Source organism: Osmia lignaria, chromosome 2 (genome assembly GCF_051020975.1).
Source record: "Osmia lignaria lignaria isolate PbOS001 chromosome 2, iyOsmLign1, whole genome shotgun sequence".
Taxonomy (NCBI): Eukaryota; Metazoa; Arthropoda; class Insecta; order Hymenoptera; family Megachilidae; genus Osmia; species Osmia lignaria.
Genome location: NC_135033.1, coordinates 8,114,026 through 8,137,126, shown reverse-complemented (window position 1 = coordinate 8,137,126; position 23,101 = coordinate 8,114,026). Strand labels below are relative to the sequence as shown.

Genomic DNA, 23,101 nt, shown 5'->3' with positions numbered 1-23,101 from the left:
GCACTTTCCTTGGGCGTGTTGCGGTAGAAAAGTTACCATTCGACGACAGACTATGATTATTTCATCTTAATTAAACGAAATTCAATAACTCGTCTATTCAATCTGTTATTCTACACCGTTGGCCGATAGGTTCGAAGGTTACACCGTGTCCGGGCGAAAAATAATTTTGGGAATAAAAAGAGAAAAGAGAGAGGAAACTCGTTATTCCCTAAAACCGATGTCCCTGATCGAAGACGAGCTTCGATGATACCTGTACGCATCTCGATCGACCTTACTCTTTTCCTCCTGCGTCTTCTCTGCTGACACGGACGGCCGTATCGGCTCTTATGTTCAGTTACCAAACTGAACATAAATTAATCCCGTCAAATGTCCTCGTTCGTTAACCGGCCCAGCCCGGCTCCCAACAGTCGTCCCGTCCTTCTCTCCACGCTCCGCACCGCTAAGCAAGGTTAATCTTAACTTATAGGTATGGGCCTTGCGTAAGTATGTCCTGTCTCTTCGATCTTTCTCGCTTCTTCTTTCGCTGTTAGCCCTCGAGATCGATCGCCGTTCGAAAATTCGAACAAGTGTAGCTTCGATCGTTCCAGCTCGAAAACGATGAACGTGGGAAAGATAGCCGATATTTCGTATAAACAAGTCTGCTCGAGGAAGCAAGGACGTCGCGTGAAAGATTTCTAAAGCCAAGGCGGAGGAAAGCGAACTTTCGGCTCGAATTAAACGAACTTTCTCGTCAAACGGATCGACGTATCGACGCTAAGCCAAGGTTCCAGTAGGCTCAAATCCGATGCGAAAGTGACGCAACCGGGCCGCAGCTGGTCGTTTACGTCGTTTTACCGAAAGTACGTCTAAGGATACCGCGCGTTACCGGTTCCAGAGGACGAGCCTTATCCGGCGCTCAATCGCGATCGATCGGCCCGATCGATCGGTCGTCAATCGCCTCGCTCTACCACTGTCCTCGCTAATGGCCGCGTGGATCGTTTCGGGGGATAAAAAAAAAAAAAAACGTACCTCCCGGTGCGGAGGATTTATGACGGAGAAACGGGAGACGCTGGAACGCGACTCGACCAAAAACGTCGGTCCACCGCTGAACGTTTCTTTTTTCCTTTCGTTCATTTTGGATCCGGCCCATGATCCGACGCTCGAGTCGAACGCGAAAAGGTCGATCTTTCGAGAGAGAAACTTAAGAAACTTAACCGTCGGACGTATTTATATCGATAGAAAATTGATCGGGTGCCTGGAAAATGAGCTCCGGTGCATAGATCAAGACGCGATGGGACGAACCGCGTAACCGGGAACATTAACTACACCCCGAGCTATCGTTTCGTTTCATTTCGGTCGCGCAACGCGATTCATCCCCTCGTCGAGGACATAGGGGGGGCCTCGCATCCCCGGTGCGGCAGTCCTCTGAAACTTACCGCGCCGGCTATAAAACGATACTGCTCGGCAACCGCGAGAGAAAGCATATTGCGGTTATTGTTGAATTAATCCGAGTCGCGAAACGAGGGTGACTCGAAGGATACGTGTCCGGCGGTGGTACGCGGGAGCAGAGTTGAAATTCCACGATCATCGTTCCTGGAAGAGATTCCAGAATACTCGGTCTCGAGTCGTTCGCGGAGCATGAAGGGAGAGAAAATATCGAGACTGCTCTCTCGAAGCGGCATCGACGTTTTCGTCCCTCCGTGTGATCGCAACGCAGCGAGTGTTCGTAGATATTCGAGAATCTCCCCGAGGTTCCGCTACGACGGGGTGTCTCGCGATTTATGCAAAATGGTACGTAGCTCCCTCGGGAGCTTCGCGGCTCGGTTCGACCCTCTATCTAACACGTGCGAGGTTCGTGGTGCGCCAAACCCCTCGGCGAGCACACCCTACCACCCTCCCGCCCCTTTAGCTCTCTTCTTTCCTCGGCGTCGACACTCGAGGAAGGCTCTATCGGCCCCAAAAGGGGCCTCCTACCTTTACTCGCGAACACGTATCCTCGAACAATCTCGATCCAGCTGCTCCGGTACCCTTCTTCTTCCTCCTCGCTCCTCAAGAAAGTGATTTCCTTCTTCGCCCGCACGGACTGCCGGATTTCTCCTTTTCTTTCGTCGCCAGCGAGACGTCCAGCGATTAGATTCGACTGTTTTTTTTTTTTTTCTTTTGTCGATCGAGAGGAAGGGAGAGGATTCGGAATTCGCATCGCGTACACGGCGAACGGAGGATTCGGCGGCGCGTTCGAAGGGTGTCGGAATAAATAGGCACTTACGAGCCGGATGATCGAGGGACCGTGGATCATTTAATTTAATTACTTTCGCGGGGGTTAATAGTAGAGATAAAGGTGGCCGGGCTCGTGCTGGATATTATAGAGCGTGGCCGAGAGCGACGCTCTACAGGCGCCCCCCCCTTAAAAGAATAAATCGTCCGTTTGCCGCGGCAACTCCCGACAAATACGACAAGGACCACCCTACGGCAATCGGCCGCTTGAAAAACTGCCCTTCTACTTAATTTCCAGCGACTCTTCGAGGGCGGTTATGACAACGTCGAAATCGCTTCGTCTCTCTAAAGTAATTCTATCGAGATCCAGCAATTATTGTACCCGCGGTGAGAGTTTTGTTCTCGTAAGAAAGCGATCCACGCGTGCCCCGAACCGTCCGGGGTGGATTTAATTTCATAAACCGCAACTGTTGCCAGTATTCGGTTGGAAAGGGAGGTACGGGCAACGGTTACGAGCTCGACCTCCTGCTCTTAATCGACCACTTCTTCTTTCCCCTTGTTTCGTGATTGAACTTTCCCGATTGCCCGATGTGACCGAGTCTCCGTTCCACGGCACAGCCGTTCGCGGTTTTTGCATCGACCAGGAACGAGTAAAAGGATCGGTGCTACTCGATCGGTTTCCCGTTCCAGACGTTGCTGCGGCAGACAGACGGACAGAGCGGAGCAAAAACTTTGCTCGAAAGAATTCGAGAGGCGAAGTAGAAGGTACGACGCGTGCTGCGCGCGTTCCCCGTCCCTCCACGGCTGGTAATTTCGATGGGCTGGCCGTATTAACGATATTCCGATGATACGTCGTCGTCGACTGGCAAGGATGTCGGAGGCGAGGCAGAGGTAAAGGGGGATAGAGAGAGCGAGGGCAGCAGAGGGATGCGCGGTTCGAGCCGCGGATGTCTCCTGCATTGTATGCAGATGAAGAAGGCAGGGCGACAATGACTCGGAGACGTCGGGGCCGAGGACCCATTCGTTCGTTTTCAACCGAAAGAAACCCATCCGACAGGAAAGGGGGCCCTCCTTTGGCTCGTGCTTGCCACCACCGTGCCCTTCTCGCCTTCCTTTACCATTCCTACCCCTCCTCTTGCCCTCCTTTCGTCCAAACACGCTCTTACGTAGGTACTACGCGTCCATACATTAACATGTCATCATCGCCGCGCGGAAAACGAACCGATCCTCCTCCTCTTCTTCTTCTCCGAGCCTTCTTCGTCCGGGCAAACGCCCCCTGCGAGGAATCGTTCCTCGAAATTCTGATCCATCCTTCCCGCGTGGGTGTCACCTTTCCGATACGCTTGAAAATCCCCGCGAACGAGTCGCGAGGGTGCTCAAAGATATATATTCGTCGGTTTGAAACGAGCCTTCGGAAAATCGTTGACGAGAGAATTTCGTGATCGCGAGGGGAGCACGGTAAAGCCGGTCGATACGAGTTTGGGGGTTGTTTGGCGGATACGCGTACAGAGGCGGTGGATAGCGGGCGAAAGGTAGAGACATGAGAGAGAGAGAGAGAGAGAGAGGCAGGCAGGACAGAGGGGCGTCGGTGTTGGTGTAGGAAGAGCTGGATTGGTAAACCGGTCACGTAGTGCTCGGCGATGAATGGACCCGGCGAGTCGAGGCCAGAGCCGGGAATTGGCTACCGGGCATACCTCGACCACCTACCCCACTGCGTCAGCTTTAGCCACCCCACGGCAACGTAAAATTACAAAGAGGTGCTCAAACTCGGCCTTTCTACCGGGGCGAACCGATCGTCGTCGCGAAATTGCCTTCGTTCGAACGGTTCGAACGAGACCCATCGACTGCCCGTTCTAGATGCTCCTTTAACCGCCCTCCCCGAAACCCACTGAGCTTGCACTTTCCACCTTACCTTCTCTTCCTATCATTCCTTTTCCCAACAACGTTTACACTCCTCGAGGATTCCTCTTTCTTTCTTTTAATTATATCGTGTCTGGTGATCTTGTACCAGATACTGTTGAAAATTCAACGACAAACACCACGTTACGCGCAATCAGGATTCCATTTGCGGAATCCTCGAGGGTCCGGCTGCTCGTTGTCGCAGGATGGAAACGATCCTTGGACGCGTCGCGAACGCGTCGCAGGGACCCCCTTATGCAATCTAAAGCGAGCCTCTGATCCGCCATAAAGTCATTTCGTAACCCATCCCGAGGGTTAAGTACCCCTGGTGTCCCGAATCCCTGGTTAAGCGCGAAACCCGTACAGCTTGAAACTTCTCCTGGACGTTTGTCGCTGACTTCTCTCTCTCTCTCTCTCTGTTTCGTCGGACAGCTAATTTTCAAGCGGCCGCGTTTCGAACGAGCGATAAATTCGCCGTAGGCGAGAAGCTTGCGAGAACGCGGCAAAGGATCGCGGCTTTTAGGGTGGCGATCGCGAGTGGGATTAAAAAAATAAAAGCTTGCTGTAAATCAAACGACTTGTCAACGAGCTAGGCGGCGGCTGCTGCCGGAGCTGTCGCGAGCGAAATGGGGTGGCCGGACCAGGCGAAAACCCTTTCGTTAATTGCGCATCGCAGATGCCGACCGTTGCAGCCGCTCTTTACGAGCCACTCTTTCCCTCCGTGCGCGTCAAACGACCTGAAGAATGAAAAAAATAAGAAAAGAAAAGAGCCGAGCTTCTTTATCCCCGGCCGAAGTTTGCTCCGTAAGCCTCGCGATGGACACCGAAACGACGATTCCGAGGTAGAATACCAGAACAGAAAGACACTTTACATAAAATAATGTATTTATTGTAATACCCCACTTCGCTACAGCGATTAACATTGATATTTAACACAACTTATACCGTAATTCTATGTAATCATGCATTTCCACACTGACACGACGCCTGGCTGCGACAGGACTCTGGAACGATCGCTTGCAGCAGGACGATACGAGACAAATCTGTAAGCTGTAACATTACAAAGAAAATATCCCTCTTAATTGTCAGACACCGGTTAAATCTATAAAATCTGCTCGTTCGAACCGCGGTATTCGAAACTCTTTCTTATTCGCAAGCGATACAAGCGCGATTCGAGTTACTTCGAATTTCATTCGAATCCTAAAAGTCTTTGAAATTCTTGAAACTCTTCGATAGATTATCGATGCTTACGCGTTTATAGTTTATCAGAGCAAGCAAAAAATATGTAAATTATATGATACGTGTAAAAAAAAAGGAGCGAAATAAATTATTCAAAAGTGCAAAATATGCAAACTGTGCGTGGATTAAGACGCATCGAATCATTCGAAGAGTGAAAACATTTTATAAAAACTTAGGTATATTTGCATAAACACCCACAGTTTACCGTCGTTAATTGCGCATAGAGTAATTTTTTAATTCATACCTATCATTTGCATGCTGTTACATGTTCTTGACTTTCAAGAATCAGCGACGTTTCAAGTGTTTCAAGAGTTTCAAGACATTCAAGGCTTTCGACACTAAAGAATCGAATTAAACTCGAAACGATTCGAAACTTTCTCCGTGTTGAATTTATATTCGAAGCCGATCGCTAGCTACGGGTCTGATATCGCCTACCTTCCGGAGCTACCAAACAGTCCGGAGATATCTTTAAGGAGAGATCTCTTGTTGGCGACAAAAGCGAAGAGACAGGAAAAAAGAGTCGGAGGCGAGCAAGGAAACGTTATTAATTGGCTACACGATAAAACGGCGTTAGTCCTCGTTCCCTGTCCTTCGCCGGACCCCCCCTGGCTTCGTCCTAAGATATGGAGCCACGCGACTTGGAAGCGCGCCTGTACCTCTCCATGTTGGAGGTCTCGCGACAAAACCAGCGCGAAAAAGGAAACCCTCGAGCGAAGCTCGTTTCCTAAACTACGCGAATCAAGGTTCGCCGTCGTCTTCGAACGAAATCGCGTCCGGTGAGTAAAAGAATCCCGAGAATTCGAGGAAACGAACTTTAGCAATCGGTTCGCGAGTAGTCGCGGTCAAGCGTTGTTTCGTGGAAGGCGCGTGTGTAGCGCACCCTCTTCTGGCCACGGTGATATTCTAATTTATAGGGCGCTAATTAAGTGGTAGAGGCGGCTGGCGCGAGGTAATTAAATTTCGCGTGGCACAGAGAACGAAAGAAACGGGAAAATACAAAAGGGATCCCCTCGGTTCGCTTGCACCCCCTCGATGTTTCCATCTTCCTCTCTTTGCTTCTGTCTCTCTGTCGGTTGGTCGCTGGCGCGCACGCGTTCGCTTTTTGCTCGTTTCTCGGTTACAACGCAAATGCCTCTTCGAAGTTGCTCCCTCTGCTTCTCCCGCGTTCACGGTCGCTCCTTCTCGATTTCTACCTCTACCTGGGGATCGGCGGCGTCGGGTCCTCTTGCTCGCTCGTTACACAGACTTCGGTGTCGATGGGGTATACGTATATACATATATCGCCGTGTGTTTCGCGTTTCGTACCCCTATCGTATCCTTCTCTCTCTTTCAGCCTCTGCTTCTCTCGGTATCCTCCTTTTTTTGCAATCGCTGTGCGTGCATGTCGGCCGTTGTTGTTGTTGTTGCCGTTGCTGTTGTCCCTCCCATGGACATGGGAGCGATCGTATGAGCGCTATAGGCCATAAGGGCTAACAAGGCGATTACTCATGCCTCCCATAAGAAGAAGTTACAAGCGGGTTCGAAGGTTTATTGCGGCAAATGGCGAAATTTGTACCTTGCTAACGATCCGCTGTCTTTTTTCCTCTTTCGATTCGCGTCCGACCTGTCCTCTCCTCGCCCTCTCCCCCTTCGCTTTCCCCCCCGGTGCCGATCGCGGACACCGATACACGGCCTTCTAGCCGATTCCACCGGTAATAATTAACAAATCGTAACCCGGTTGATCGACGAGCTCGCAGCTGCAGTCGTCTCTTCGTTCGATTAATGCAAAGATTCAACGTTCAACCCTTTCGCGAGACGCAAAGATTTAAGTTTCTTTGCGATGTAGCGAATGATTCTTACCTCGAATCCAAGGACGATTAGGGCCGCCCGAGTGTCCAGAAGGCGCGCAGTCGGGCGCATCGCTGGTCCCGGACGTCCAAAGTGACCCGAAGGGCGTCGGATCCCAATGACGTGGAGGACGTCGATGCGGGTCCAAGTGCACAGCCGGTTGAGTCCGTGGTGGGATCCGCGGGACGATCCGAGGGCAGGAAACTGCAATTTCGTAAAGTACTGGCTTAGCTTTCGTATCCCTGGGTCGTTGGTCCCGAGGTCAAACGCATCGACCATCCCCTTTCTCGACTGGGCCCACGGCAGCCCCGAACCCCGGCCAGCTCTAATTAGATTTTAAGTGAGAAATTGAGCCTGCCGGCAATTTTAAGGAAGCCGAACGCGCCGCCCTGATTAATATCATTATGCGTGTTCGCTCGTTACATCGTCCAGACGAGGGGATGGAATTCGCGATTATACAGCCGGTTACAAAAGCTCAGAGAAATTTTATATAATAGTTAATTTCTTAAATTTAAGACGAACAGATATTCCACGCTAGTTGTTTGCGGTTTCGTTCGACGTTCCCTGGTCGGCAAGCGTTACAGTCGACCGGAAACGAGCCGATTCGCGCGATTAATAACAGATCAACGCGTGTTCCACCGTTTTCTCGTCCGATCTATTCGTATCCGAAGAGAATCAGGGCCGAGCGCGATTGTATTTTTCTCAAGATACGCGTCTCGATAGCCGTTTAATACCTCGCTAATGACGGTTTTTGTCGAGACTAATGATTCGAATCGTGCCGCGTTAACGACAAGCGGCGTTTACGTGGAATGGTAACTGGTAGGAGCGCGCGAGAACCACGCGCCTGTCCACTCGAGCAGATTTATGGAAAAAAAAAAGAAGCAATTCCGCTCTGAATCGTTTTGATTACTGGTTCTCCTCAGCTCGACCTATTCGCAGGGACGCCCCCTTTCCATCGCTGTAATTAACGTAATCTGATCGATTACACGGTACGTCTCGCGTCGCTAGATAATACCTAGAATATTGGAATCATTATGATATTAACGACTCTAATGTAAGTAATATCTGTTTGGTAACGCGACTGCTTCCCTCCGTTAATTCTTTCTCGCTATAATAGCAATGCCTTTCCATCTTTTTTTTTCTCTCCTTTCTTTTATTCGGCGTTAAATTAAACGAATTTAACGCGTTAACTGGCAAAATGAAAACGAGCCTCCGTAGCACGGTACGTTATAGCCTCAATTATTCCGAATACGATCGTTTTATTTTTCATTCAAATTTTCTACTCTCTACCTCGTATCGTCAATTTAATATTAACCCGTCGGCTACTGTGAACGACCACCGCCAGAAATTGAATTAAATAATCGTCCATCCGTAAATCTTGACACGGTCGAGAATAACGCGATTCTTAGGCGAAACATTGGCATCGGTTCGAGCAAGCATCGCCCGTTTTTCCATTACCTCGCTCGGCTGCTATTAATCTCCGCGGGCCGAGGGAAACGCGATGTTATTAATTTAAATAGCCGCGACGAAGAGCCCGTCGTAAATAAAGCAGCCATCCAACGAAGATAAAAAATTCCCCACGAGACGCTCGCAGAGGACGAATCTTCGAAGAAAAATGATTGGAGCTGGGATCGGTAGCCGGCTCGATCGACGAGCAAAATCGTCGCCTAGCTGTTTACGCAACGATCCCCTCGAATACTTTGCAGCAACCCTTGCTCTCGAGCGACACCTTTCTTCGTGCAAGCTGTCGCGAAGACAAAACCGTGGGACGGTTAGGAATAGGCTTCCTCCTCTCCGGCAACGGTCATCCTGGACCGTTTCAGGAGGATGAACTCGATTCGAAAAACTGGATTCCGATGCGGACTGAAAGAGGCCGAGGGTTAAAACCGGAGAATCCGCGCTCCGTCGGTCAGGGACGCATAATAGCTAGGCTCGATGGCTAGAAGGTACAGAAGATTTTCAATGGGCGAGACGATCGTGCGACCAGGACGACGTTTCACGTACGACGAAACGAGCCCGGTGGAGGATACGCCGCGATAAAGCGGGACTGGAGAACTCGGAGTCAGGGACCAGAGAGAAGCGAGTCGGAAATCTCGAATCGATAATAAGACAAATTGCGTGGGCAGTGCTATAATTAAAGTTCCGGTAGGCAGCGAACTGGCAATATCTCGGATCGCGGAGAAACCGAGAGCCGTGTGTACTCGCTACCGTGCTGGCAAGAAAAGCAACAGGAGAAGGCCTCTCTTTCTCGGTTTCCTCGGCAACGAATCAGATAGCGGCCGGTCGTATCGGTGTCGCGAGGCTAGTATCAAGTCATCAGACAGCCAGCCGGAGGGTTGAGAAACAGAGAGGAAAGATCGGGAGGAGGAGAGCGTTCCGATGATAAACGATACGTTGAAACTTGGTTGGTACCTGGAGGAACGGGTCCGCGGATCCGTCGCGTAACTTCCTCAGTTTCTAGATTTATTTTATACAGACTGTAGCCGGGAGAATGAGAACTGACCAAAGAAGAGCGATCGAAAGTTGTGTGCGTCGTAGCAGCGACCGGTGAGAATCCTCCCGTGTCCCGAAGGCTAGAACTCCTAGGGAATTCAGGCAAAACCGGTCCAGTCGGATCCGGAGCACCCGCTGGTCAGTCCAGGCTGCCAACTATCCGCTACCTGGTCTCTTTCCCTCTTCGTTCGTCCTTTCTCCGTCTTCGAACCTTTCCCGTTTTCTTCTACTAGCAGTTTGCTCTAGAGTCTAGACTTTGCCCACTCGAAATCGGCCGCGCGCAACGCGACGATTTTGCGGAAGGAAAATCGAAGACGAACGGTCGGGCAGCACCTGCGCCGATGGAAGGCCTCCACGCGCGAGTATCGAGCGGTATGCGGTAACAACGTCGCGAGATAGTATCAGGAGGAGAGAAAAAGTCGGGCGTCGTGGACGTCGATGACGCGATTAGGAAGGAACGTCGCCGTCGTCGTGGTTGTTGGGTCACGCCTATGACGAATCACCGGGAGAACCACCTAAGGACACCTGCCTTTTTTCTCACTCGTTCCCCGCTCTCTTTCTCTCTCGGTCTTCGTCAAAGCCGCAAGAGAACCGGTGGCTGTCGAAGCGACGCCGATGACAAATGTCGACCGACCACCGGCTTTCACGCTGACCCATGACCCCGAAAGATCGATTTCCCCGATCCTCGATCCGTCACCATTAAATTCCAGATTGAAAACGGTAAACGTAAATCCCAAGCGGTGTACGATCGTCGCACCGGTCAGGTGACGATCGGTGCTCGTTCGCGACGATCGCGAGACGAGAAATTGGAAACCTTACACCGAGGCTGATTGTTTCCCGAGCGTAAACGAGGCGGAAATCGGGTCGTATAGGCTCGGTTTTACGATAACCGCGAGCGTGTAACAACGTTGTAAAAACTTTTGCCGATCACCTGGACTGTTACGCTTGGAACTTTACAACGACGATCTCTCGGTACGTGCCGATCTTGAAACGATCCTTCCGCGACTTTCCCTCGGACCGCACTGACGTTTATCGGAACGTCTTAATAAGTTCGCGGAGTTTACGGCGGCGATCTCGAGCGAATCGATAGCCTGTAACGATACCGAGGAGGTTTCGTAACGTCCAGGTAATTTGCGAACGCCCGATACGGACGATGGAGATACCGATTTCGTTGAAACAACGTTACAAGCTGGAAGGAAGGATCGTTGGAAGGCAGACCGGGTGACACCGGGATCTCTTCGACAGGGGGAGGACGATCCGGGATGGATCGTGACGAACAAACGCGTTCGAAGGATTACCGGACGTAGGTTTCGTCGCGGAGGAACGCGCGTGCCTCGTGAAAGTACACGCTGCGAAAGCTACGTCGAGGTTTTCGACGCGAAACCGATTCCTCCTCGCCTCGAGCCTTTCTTGGGAAACTCGCGGGCAAGGTAAACGGCGAAACGCGTGGGAGGATGGTAGAAGGGCACCAGAACGAGACGGTAAAAGGAAATGGAGAAGGAAAATGAAGGACACCGCGTGCGTGAATGTACATGCTGATCTATAACACGTGGACGTTACTTAAGAAAATTCATACAAATCTTTATCCCCCGATACTTTAACCCTTCTATGAACTTTCTTATTGTTTTTCTGCACTGCATAAACTACCGATGTTAGGCTCGCGTATTTTGCAGCGGCCTGTAGATCGGATTGTTCGATAGGCAGTCGTCGAACGCCGGTTTTCCAGTTTCGTCCGCGAGCCGGATTACATTCCCGAGCTCTTAACGAGACGTAATTACACGGCGAAAGGTACGAAGCGACGGATGCCTTTGGAATATAGCTACTAACACGATAATTGCCGCTATTACGCTCTGAAACGTCGTATTTAACGGTTAAACGCCGTTCGCCTACTAATCGTACGGGGAAGCCCCATTGATCGATCGGAATTGATACCCCGCGTTACGCGTATTCATCGGAGTTTCCTCCTTTCTTCTTTCCATGATTTCCTCTATCACCCTTTGCTCTTTCTCCGGGTCGAACAAACTTTCGACACGGACGTCTGTCAATCAATTTTCAGCGGAAGAAATTAAACACGGTTGGAAATTGCAAATTTCTATATCTCCTGCGAAAATATCGTTTCTCCTTCGTCCGAAATAACGACGGATCCTGTTCCCGTTAAAAAGGTGCTGCCTGAACCGGAACAGGAGGTAAATGCGTTTACCTGGTCGTCGCGTAATCCTGTAAGCGCCCCCTTATTACGCTCCGTGTCATCTATTGTCGTTCGATCTTAACTTCTACGGATTAGAAACTGTTTTTCGTTCGGCATTAACGTTTTTTTTTTTTGATATTTTCTGCTTCAACATCCAGCTTCTGTCGGCTTCTCTCGCGCTAGCAGGACCTCCCGCTGCGTAGCCTCGCTCTCGTTTCGCAGATCGCATCGAAACCCCGCTGTTGCTGAAAACCAGGCTTGTTTGCGCGCCAACGTCCTCTTAGACGAACGATTTCCAGGCTCGGATTAAAAATCGGATACGCGTTAGACTAGCGATTGAAACTGTTAAAAATTTTAAAGGCAGTTTTCTATAATCTAAGTAGTTTTCAAACGGATAAGATTGAAACATCAACGCTGGATTGAAATTGATTTCATCCCCGAATAGGATCCGTCCGTTAAAACCGGCGACAGTGTTTTCTATCGACGTTCCTGTACCTTACGGTGGCAATTTATCCAGAAGGGATTTCAGGAATAATAAATGATGGCGGTTAAGGCTTATCGCGGCGGACACCGCGAGAAAAAGTACCGCGAACGGCCACGTCCTTCGCTTTCGAGTTTAAACCGTGGATGCGGCCGATGCGTGGATAAAGGCGGATCCATAATTTCTCCTTCCCTTTCTCTTTTCCCTGTTGCTCGTAGCGTACGTAATTAATGAACAGCTCGCAGAATGGGGAGAATTATTGCGCGCTTACCGGCTCGCGCGACTTCTTTTATGAAAGGGCTCGAGATTGAAATCGTGCCCACGGATACGTTCCCATGGAATTTATGCTCATTTCATGAAACGGAGAATGAAACGCGTGATTGGAACTCTCGGTATCGCGGGGCTGCTTCTTTCGTTCGATTCACCGATGTCTGGGACAATTAAAAATTCATCCTAAGCTCTGTGTATTCTTTTATTCTCGTGTCTTTCCGCGACAAAAACATAGAATCCCGATCGAAAGGATCATCGTCGGACAGCTGCAACGCGCGTCGTACCCCCGGTAAACGATCCCTGTCGCAAGCGGAACGCGACGCGGCGACGATACACGCTCGAACAAAAACGGAGCACAATGCGCGGACGTATCGCGACGGACGTTCACAAAAGGCGAGACAGAGCACGGAGATCCATCATCGTACACTCGACAGCCGATTTTCCCGGCAACGAGGGTCTTTGCAATCGCCGATTTATCGAAGACACATAGGCTTACACGCGCGATCATCTCGCACGAGAGTCGTGTAACGATGATAAAGTTCAAGGCGGACCAGCGTTAACTGGAACAATCGTGTGTTGAGAAAGAAAAACCGCGTGACGTGGAAAATTGAGCGGAAAAAAAGGGTGGAAAAACGCGATGAACGTTAGACGCGCAACGCCATATCGAATCGAAAGTATCCAAAGATCGAATCTCTCGCTGTTACACAGTTAAACGAATACTCGGTATTTTGTCTGGGAATTTGATCGAATTATTACAGAAATAAAATGCGCAAGATTTATTTGTAACGCTCATGCGACTAAGTGAAACTATTTTCTCTTACTAATGCGGCTAAGTGCAATAATTAGGGTGAGTCACGCAAACAGGCCAGTTTAGATAAAAATAAAGAACCTCACGTGAATGTATGTTCTTTTTTTAAGTAGATCGATTATTCAGAAGGTTCCGTGGAAATAAAGTAACAGCAAGGGTGTAAGGTTGTTTAGCGAAATAGCTGAAGGGTTAACAGCGAGGAGGGAAGGCGAGACGAGCCACGTCAACGAAAGGAAAACGGACAAGAAGGAACGCGAAAAAGTCGAAGATCGCGAGCAGCCCGTCCCCTGTTACGAGCCGCGAACAAAAGCGGAAACTCGAGGGGTGGCTGCTCCCGTTTCTCACCCTCTTCGCGCCTTCCACCAAACACCAGTCTCGTCTCTTTTCACGCCTACCGTTGCCGCCGCTAATACGACCGGACAACAATGCCGACCCGTCCGCATTGCACGCGTCCGACCGCTAATTCCTCACGTTTTTCTTTTTTCTTTCTTTTTTCATCTTCCGCTCGGTCGTGCTGCCCTTACCAGCCTCGAACTACCCTCCGCCTCTTTCGATTCGAGACGCGTCGCTTTTCCTCCCTTCTTCGCAACCCTCGGACCAGATCTCACTCCAGCATGGAATTGGATTTCAGCGAGAAGTTTTTTCCGAGATCCTGGCCATCTGCTTCTGGTTTCCCGCTCGACGCTCATGCAAATCGAGGTAAACGGTGCTTCTAGCCTCGCGGCTGTGCATGAGCGCGCGAAAACAAACAAATTACGGATAGTTGAAGGCGATGACAAAAAGTGCGATACCGGTTTCGAGAATCGAGGGCGACCGCTCGCATCGCGGTTTTTCACCACGAATTCCCTCGGCCGAGGAACGAGGATCGTACGCGATAACGATCTAATCGTTCGCGTTCGCGTACCGAGTCTCGAGTTTTCGATCGCGACAATAGCGATCGCGGAGGGAAAAACGCGGTCCTGCGGAATCGGTCGCAACCAGCTTGGAGTATCGCGGAACGAGGCGAGGTTACCGCGAGGAAACTGTTCCTTAATCGGGCAATTAAAGAGACAAGGACACGGATAGGATCGGTAGAGGGAGGTAGAAGCTCGACAACGTCCTCTGCATACGTAACGCTAGCAAGCGTATCGTCGCGTCGAGCGCGTCGGTGCACTAAATGCAGGCGATCGGGCTCGAGTTTCCCCGCAGGTAAATATTTCGTCGGCCACGCGGACGGTCGTTAAATTTGTCAGCGGGCCCGTGGCCGGAATTCGTGCTCCGCAATCCCGCAAGGACCGGCATCGAGCCAGGTTCCGTTCCCGTTCGCTTTATCTCGCCACCCGTTACATTCGGTAGCCCGATACCGTCCCTCTATATCCCTCGCTCCCTCTCTGCAAATTTGCATCGCATTTACATCCGATTGCGACTCGATCGTACTCGCCCCGAAGGGCACCTGCCCTTCGACCATCAGCTTTCGCCACGCCGGAGGTCAACCACGAAACGTTACTCCATTGATCGAGGAATCGTCGCGTGCATCAAGCTAGAGATTCGAATGGAAAATTTCGATCGATTCAATTCCATTCGCCAAGGGTGATTACACAATTGTTTTGTCTTTTCTGTGAAAGTTTAACCACCGGGGATATCGACGCGCCCGTTGGGCGTCGACCGAAAGCACGCGGACTTTTTTCCGGACGAAAGCGTGCCGGCTTCGTTCGGTACGTGGGCTTCATTGTGTCGAAACCTACGAAGAGGAGAAAGCAAGCGAATTCGAGAGGGTCGAGGAGCTGAAGAGTGCGACGCACCCGCCCACTCGCGCGATCGTTCCTCGGCATTTCCGAACGAGCGCTCAAGGTAAACCGAGAGGAGTCAGGGTCATAGGTGCAGTTACGTCGGAATTGAACGTTATTTTCAGCGAGTGCCGGCCACTTAAGTCGCTCGACCGCGTGTGCGCGTGTACGTGTGCGTACGTGCGTGTCATAGGTCCTATTATCGCGGCCACTCGCTGGCGGACCGACCGAGACCGTACGATTCTGCCCGTCAAACTTCGCGCCTATTCGAGCTATTCCGCGCGTACTTTCCTTCGCGTACGCGATCGCGATTCCCGTTCGATTAAGGTTTCCGATTTCCAGTTAGCAAGCCTGTTAAATTCTCTACTGTCCTTCGACCTTTGATCTCGACGAGCGCCATTCGATTCCCTTCCGCGTTTCCTCTTCGTTTCGGAGCCGTTCTCACTGGCTCCGAGGTAATTCGCTCGAGACCAACGGCAGGGCGATAAAACGTTCTCGAGGAACGTCGTAAACGCGAAGGAACAAGTCGGTTAACTCGCGACCGATCTTTCGATTTCAAAGAAGATCCTACACAGAGTCTGCGTGTCAAACCTGTTAGCTATTCCGAGGATCATCAATCATAGGCGCCATGAATTTCATATTTAAATTATAAAAATGACCGTTAATTACTAAGTAAGGAATGCTTGAAATTTCTATTCCTCGATTTCAGAGTCGAAAAGTTGCAGAGTGTAAGAGCATAGGGCGGGCGCGTGTCTCGTGTTCTGTTGGCATCGCGTTCCGCATGGCCGCGGGAGGCCGATAAAACGTATGCAGATTAAAACATTTTATTTGAATGATAATATAACACTTGTTGATGCAAGCTCGTTGGCCTAGGTTAGCATAATAAACATTATGTAGATCTGTACGGCCACGGCGAGCTATCCGTTCCGGCTACGTCCCGCCGTAACACAAACGCTATTAACTGTCGTATAGGTGTGCGCACCGCGTACCAACAACCGTGCCCCCCCTTATTCACCGGCCCGTTCTTCTCGTCCGCACCCCTCCCAACTTTCACAGCCTGCCTCCTTACCGCATCCACCAGACGTTCATTCATTAAAACCAGGGAGACCGCGTGCATTCTCAATTTTATCGATGCTCTCCGATCGAATACGCGGCCAACTCGACCGTGCGTTCACCGCTTATCCGCGATTCCTATCGCGCGGATCAACCGACCACCCTCCTGCGCTCCATTTCTCTCCGAGTAAATTAGTCGTGACTAAACGACGCGGCGTAAAGAGGCGCGGTCGTATCGCTAAGATATTGTAGAATCTTTTAAGGTGAATCAGACGATATCCCTGTTTCTGTAAAAAATGATTCCTCTGTCGCGGTGAGTCGAATCGCATCGAAGCCGACGATGGAATTCCGCGTAGCGAGCTAGGCCGTAGGTGTCGAGGGAAAATGTCAAGGAGAAGGTGTCGGCTCAGCGATCGGAGGCGAGTCGCGCCGCGTCGACAGACGATTTTCGCGTGCAGACGAAATTCCAGAGATTATTCGAAGAGAATACGATATCGTCTTACGACGGTCTTACCACCTACCGAATGGCCCATAAAATCAACCCTTTTAATATACCTTTCCCGACCGTGTTGCGGTTTACGCCGATCGGCGCAGGGAGGAACGCGATTCACCGCGGGTTTCTAATCTCGAACGAGCGACGATTCAATTAGTCGCGCGGATCCGTTCTCTCTTCGACTCCTTATTTCGAGATTCGGGTGCATCGTAAAAACACCGTGCCATTTTCGGTCGCGCGAATAAGCCAGCTCTCGGTATCATTAACTCGTTATGGGAGGAGGATTTGTAGGTGGACGCGAATTCGCAAAGCCGGAAAGGGAGTCGGTGGCTGTCGGCGCGGGGCTAAAAGGTCGATAAAATTACTCCGGCAACGAACACGCTGCGGATTGGATAGCCTACAAATGCAACGGGCGTGCGGCAACGTTGTCGATAAATATACTTGCCAATCCAATTACGATCGGCCGCCGTTCGTCCATCCTTTTAACCGAAAAATACGCCGCCACGTCGCGTATCGATGAATCTTTGAACGCGTTGCACTGAAAGCGATCGCGATGGAAATATTACTATCTATAGAAGAAAGGAAACGTCCGTTGGCAGTTTCTCTTTTATCTCGAAGCACCCCTTATCGTCACCCCGTGCGTCGAGCGAGAACTCTGGAAAGAAAACGCTTTAATGGGTCTCTCGATAGAGAGCCAAGGGCACGAAATGATGTTTTATCAAAAATCTGAAAAGTTTTCAAAACATCCAAGATTTGCAGATTGCGAATAAAATTTGAATTGGTTGAAAAGTCGCTGGAAGGAGTTTGGAATATCTATCGATGGCTGGAAGTCGACCGGCTGTCGTTCCCTCTCGCTCCGCTCTCTCTTTCTCGCGTTGCTTTCTCTGTCTGTGGGTCACTCGCACGGGGATCCTGGGTGGGATCTTTCCGTGCCACCTGTGTGTCTTCATTATTCAGCAATGCAAATAGATTACCGTCGCATTACCATAATTAGATTCAATATTTGTAACTTGTCACGCCATTAGTATAATTCATCCGGCACCGCTCGTACAGCCTGTTCGACGATCTGCCGACTAGCTGGACAGAATTGCCAAGGGGATTCGTCTCTATTGTATAGCTTTCCTTCGCCACCCTGCCGTGATAAACAACGCATCGAACAGCTTTCTTCGCGTGGAAAAAAACCTGACGCGTCCTTCGAGGAATAATTGATCGATCTCGACGCGTCAGAGATCGTAGCGAACCGTCGACCGGGCTTTTCTTCTCCAACGAATCTCGAAGCGCGTAGGAAAAGAAGAAAAACGACGCTGGATCTTCGAAGAGACGAGATGAAATTGCAAAGAGAAATATGGAAACGCTTCTACCCTACGGCATCGAAGGACGATCGAGCGTAATAACACGTAGTGAACATTTTCCCTCGCGAAGGTCGACCAGAAGACGAAGCGGAGGCGCGCCGGTTTTTCCGAGGTTCGTTAAAATTTCGAGCGTAAAGCACTCGCGTGAAAACTAGGCAGCTCGGTTGCAAATGTTTTCGGGTTAGTCAGTAGATCGGTGGTGGACGTTTGCCCTCAATTAACTTCATAAGCGAGTAAGGAGGCGTGCGGTCGACGAGGCCGTCCGTCGTCAGTTCGTTCCTATCTTGCGCGTACACGCGGCAAACCGTTGCCGATCGCGACTTTTTAACCCTTAAGGTATCGAACGAAAGAGATAGTGTCCCGGTATATCGCGACAGAGCCGAGATTTTCCTCGATCGAGAGCAATCGTGGCCGTAAATGTCGAGCCGAACCGCGGCGAGGCTTTCCGGTCTGATTGCGCGAGCCGCGAACGCAAGCAGGCCGAAGGACGAGGAATCTAATAAGCGAGATATCGTCGAGGAGTATCGAGGAGTCGTAAACCGAAGCGGACGGGTTCTCGGCTACCTAAACCGAGGGACCTAAGCTCGATCTTTCTTCTGGTTACGTCCTCTCGATGCTATCTGCCGCGGTTACACGCGCACACTGTCGCAAGCCCTGAGCGTTCTTTGGACGCATAGAAAAACCGCGTCGTTCGTAAGATCAGCGAGACACTCTCGCGAGTCACGCCTACGCGCGAGTTTGCCGCTTCGTCGTTCGAGCGCGACAAAGATCGAGCCGATTCGAAGGAGGCGAGTTAGAAAAAGAGATGGCTACGATAGACGACGAAGGTGCGCGCAACGAGAAACGAAGCTGTACGCGTGCGACTCGTACAGGTGTACGTTTCACGAATGCGCGCGTAGGCTCGTTTACTTAGCCAATGCCATAGCTGAGTTATTTATCTGTCTTTTGCCCGGCAGCGCGAACCGAGAATGCCTCTATATACGAGCCAACAACGCTCCTAGAGAGTCGTACGTACGCGTGGGTCCGGAGCTGTTCAAGGCCTACCTGCTTTGCGTTCGTTCCTTCTCTTCCAACTCCTCGCCCTACCTGTACCTCTCTCTTTCTTTTTCTACCTCGCGATTGCTACGCAATATCAAGCACTCCTCGCGAGAACGACAGACGAAAAAAAAAAAAAAAAAAAGAAAAAAGAAAAGGGTAGAACCGGGTGTCAGCTGGTCTGATGATTAATTTTCCCGAAGAAAAGCGGGAAAGAAATTCGAGTAGCATTGCACCCTTCGACTGGGACCTGGCGTTTTCTCACGATGGAATGCCGATCGAAGGTGCGCTCGATCGAATCGGGTCGTCCTCGATCGAGGAGACGCTGGGCGTCCGACGGAGGTCGCGAGAGGAAATCGCAGAACGGTTGATGGTGTTGGGTCGACGGAGGTGTGGGTATACCTAAACGATGGACGAGCCTCGGTACGTGGCTCGACGAGCTCTCCGTAGCCGGATTGTCAAGTGACGTCAGCGCACCGGAAATGGAATGTAGGTAGCTGTGCTTATTAAGCTTCGCTGCTGAGCCGTAGAGGAAGAGACAGGCCCCGGTGTCGGCGACGAAAGGGACGGGCAGAGAGGAAGAGAAAGAGAAAGAGAAGGAGAGGAAGAGCCTGGACAGGCGACGAAGAGACAAAGAGACAATGAAGAGGAGAAGAAGAGACCAACGGTGAAAGAAGAGCGAGAGAGATGGACGGTGTTCAATTGTTTCCTCCGCACACGCGTGCCGCGAGTGCCGCGTATCGTCCGTCCACGTCGTTGCGAGCGCGGACGGACGTAGGTATACGTACTTACGTCCGTTCGCGAACAAACTCGGACGAGAGAAACGACGGCGACGGCGACGACGACGACTATCCTCGAGCGTGGGCATCGGTTATTAAATCAATGCGCCGCTGTCAGGATCTGTTCACGCCTCGCTAATGCGTCTGTGGAATGTCAACGAGCCGAGGAAACTGATCGCTTTCTCCCTCTCCAACAACCCTTTATATCAAAAAAATCAAAGTACCATCAAGACTTTCGGAGTTCGAATGAAATTCTAAATGATTCACCAGCCGCTACCAACAGTATCTAATGGTAAATCGTCGAGGCATGAACTTGAAGTCCCCTGAATCACGTCTGCGAGCGCTCGAAAGTCTAAGTAGATGATGCACGCACGCGTCTGACCGATCGGTCAGCCTAATCCACTGCGACGGAAAGCTGCTCGAACATCGGGAAAGCCATCGATCTTGAAAATAGAATCAGTGATTCGGTAAAACAGCAACGAGAAAGGACAATTCCGATCGAATAACCCACGAGACGATACTGCTGTTATCGACAAACTCTTATCGAGGGATTGGGGGGATAAGCCGCGACACGAATTGCGAGCGTGCACGAACTCGATCGCGAAACCGGTGTACGCAGACGTCACGGTACGCCTATAACGATAATTTTGGTAGGTGTGAACGAAACGTCGGCGTCGGTGGCGAGGGTAGCCGAGTAGAAGGTCGCGGAGGGTGGCGGAGAGGAAACGGGGTGGTTATCCGAGAGCGCATGTCTTCGCGATTCGAAGGGGGGTTGCTGGCGCCTGCGCTTCGATCCGTTTCCCTTCAATTTCCTGCCCCTATCTTTCACAGAGACTCCTCTCCCTCCTCATCCTCAGTTTTTCCTACCCCTTCTACCAATCTCTTACACTTTCGCTCGAAACCCCTGAGATATCTACTATAATTTTTATAAAAGCCTTTGAAATTTTATAATTCCCACATTTTAGTAACTAGTATTTTATATAATTTACGTATTAATCAAAAGGGGTAAGTTCTCTATGACCTGTCGCCATTATATATCTCGAGTTCCTCCGCATTTTCCTCTGTTTTTCTTTTCTATTTCTAGCGTCCCCCTCCGCGTCCCTTACCCTCGCGAACCTGCCCCCTCCACCTGACACTTTCTCATCCCCTTTCGAAGCGGCGCTCATTGTTCGCGCGTGTCACGCACCGGCTAGGTGAAACCGGCAAAGATTTTCTCGTTGACACCTGGTTCTTTCGCGCCTTTTTCTATCCCTGCAGCGACTTCCTTTGATATATCCTCAGAATTCGTTCGTTTTCTCGTCACGCGTATTAATTTTGCTCGACAATCACCGCAGAGGCATTTCGATCGGTAGCAGTATAATTTTAGCGTGATCCTTACGTCACCCGGTTAGGTGTGGTAAAAATGAAAATTTCGCTTCGCACCAAGGTTCACAGGATTTCGTAGAATCGATAGGGAAACAAGCACGTCTGACTAAAACCTGTTCCTCAAATTGATTTAACGGTCACCCGTTGGCGAGGCTGGCTCGCGTTGATTTTCCTCGAAACGCGAAGCGGACAAAGAATTCTCTGACGAGAAAAGCAAGAATAATCAACGCCTTGTCCCAGTGCAATTAAAGCCATTGAAACTTCCGGGTGACGAGCGTTTTTCGCGTTTAAACCGTCACGTTTCCATAATATCGCGACGACTTTGAACCCGCCTCGAGAATTCAAGTTTCCACCAAGGATATCGGGATTCAACGAGGAGTCGATAAATCCTTTCTATCATAGTTACGAAGCGTTGAATCCGGTGTAACTCGCGAAGCAAAAGCGGCGGTAAATCAGCGAAACGATGGACTGGTCTGTCCATGAGCGTGAACGTTGGATTACCAGTTGTCAGGGAGTATCGGCGATCAAGCAACCGGCCCGCCTGATTATTAATATTATCGTTCCCTCAAGTAGCTGAAAGATCGTAACGCGACACCTTTCAGCAACACCTTCTTCGAGGGATCGAGCGCGACGATCCGATGAAATTTATTCGATCGTCCTACAACCCTTCCTCGAGGATCTTAACGCGACGTCGATTAACAGACCGTTTGGAATCGATGCCTGACGAAGCTCGTTTCGATTTACGTTTTATTACCTGTTTCTCCATTAAAACACCATTAAATTTACGAGCGAGAAACGTCTAAGAAAATCCTATCCTGTCTAACAGTGTACGAAAGAGCAACCTTGTTTCTAAATCAAACGATTATTATTTTAGAAGCTGAGAACAACATCCCCTAAATAGGAAATATTTTAAAAGCGAAAGAATTTTAGGAAGATAAAATAAAAGTTTCGGTATGGTTGATCGTCAATTGGGTTGAAAAGCAACGAAAGAAAATTGTAAATGAACAGAATTGAAAAAAGATTAAAGATAATTTCATTTAACCCTGAAAACACGACTAGTTCTGCGTTTTAATCAAGTGTATCGGTTCTTATCGATATCTTCTGACGCGTTCGACGTAATTTCCAGTGGATCCAGACACCGAAAATCCCAGCTGTGCAAAGTAGTTCAACGTCTCGGATCTCGATTACGTAACGATAGGAGAATTTTCTGCTTCTTCCAGCAGACAGCTCACCGTCAGAGTAAAAATCACACGATTCCAACCGAACACGATTCGCTTCCGCGAGCAAAAATTGGACCAACCAGAATTCTACCTCCAATTATTTCGCGGCCGATTGGAACCGTGGATATCTACGAGGGGATTGGAAACGATTCGAGCAGATCGTTGAAAACTCGCCGAGACTCGCAATTATGAAATCTCGTTTGGTAGCTACAAGCAATCGAAATCTTTGCGATACAGAGAACGAAGCAGAGGGGAAACGAAAACGTTCACCGAACCGATGGAACGCGCTTCTACGTGAACAGAAGCATCGCATCGCATCGAATCGTATCGCGATGGAAATAATTATCGAGCTGAATTCTACTCGATGAAACGTCGGTTTTGCCATTCGCTGTTGTTTACGCGTTGTTGGATTAAGTAACGAGGGAACTGTTTAAGAAAACGTTGCGATCGCGTGTTGGAAATTCATTTCTTCGTCTGGTTTGGTCTTCTGGAGAATGTTTCGAAAGTGAAAGAATCGAGTAACGCGAATTGTTCGAAAAGGGCTCGAAAAAGTACCGGATAGTTTTCAATCTATGCTTGAAAATATAATTCGTCCGAAAAACACTAATGGATCCTATAAATAAGAATCCACATACCGAAG

General features: G+C 50.1%; 1 protein-coding gene across 3 annotated transcripts in view; it reads right to left on the bottom strand.

Annotated features, from left to right (window-relative positions):
• LOC117607062 (POU domain protein CF1A) overlaps positions 1-23,101 on the bottom strand; it is a 34,499-nt gene that overhangs the window by 4,667 nt on the left and 6,731 nt on the right. Inside the window, exons 2-3 of one of the 3 annotated variants that reach the window (XR_013063511.1) lie at positions 7,171-7,362; positions 4,969-5,142 (exon numbers count right to left, since the gene is read on the bottom strand). The exons of 1 other annotated variant lie outside the window; for it this stretch is intronic. The gene's annotated coding sequence lies outside the window, so the exon portion shown is untranslated. Of the gene's footprint in view, positions 1-4,968; positions 5,143-7,170; positions 7,363-23,101 lie in introns of those variants that run through there. One more of the 3 variants, XR_013063512.1, reaches the window with a different exon arrangement.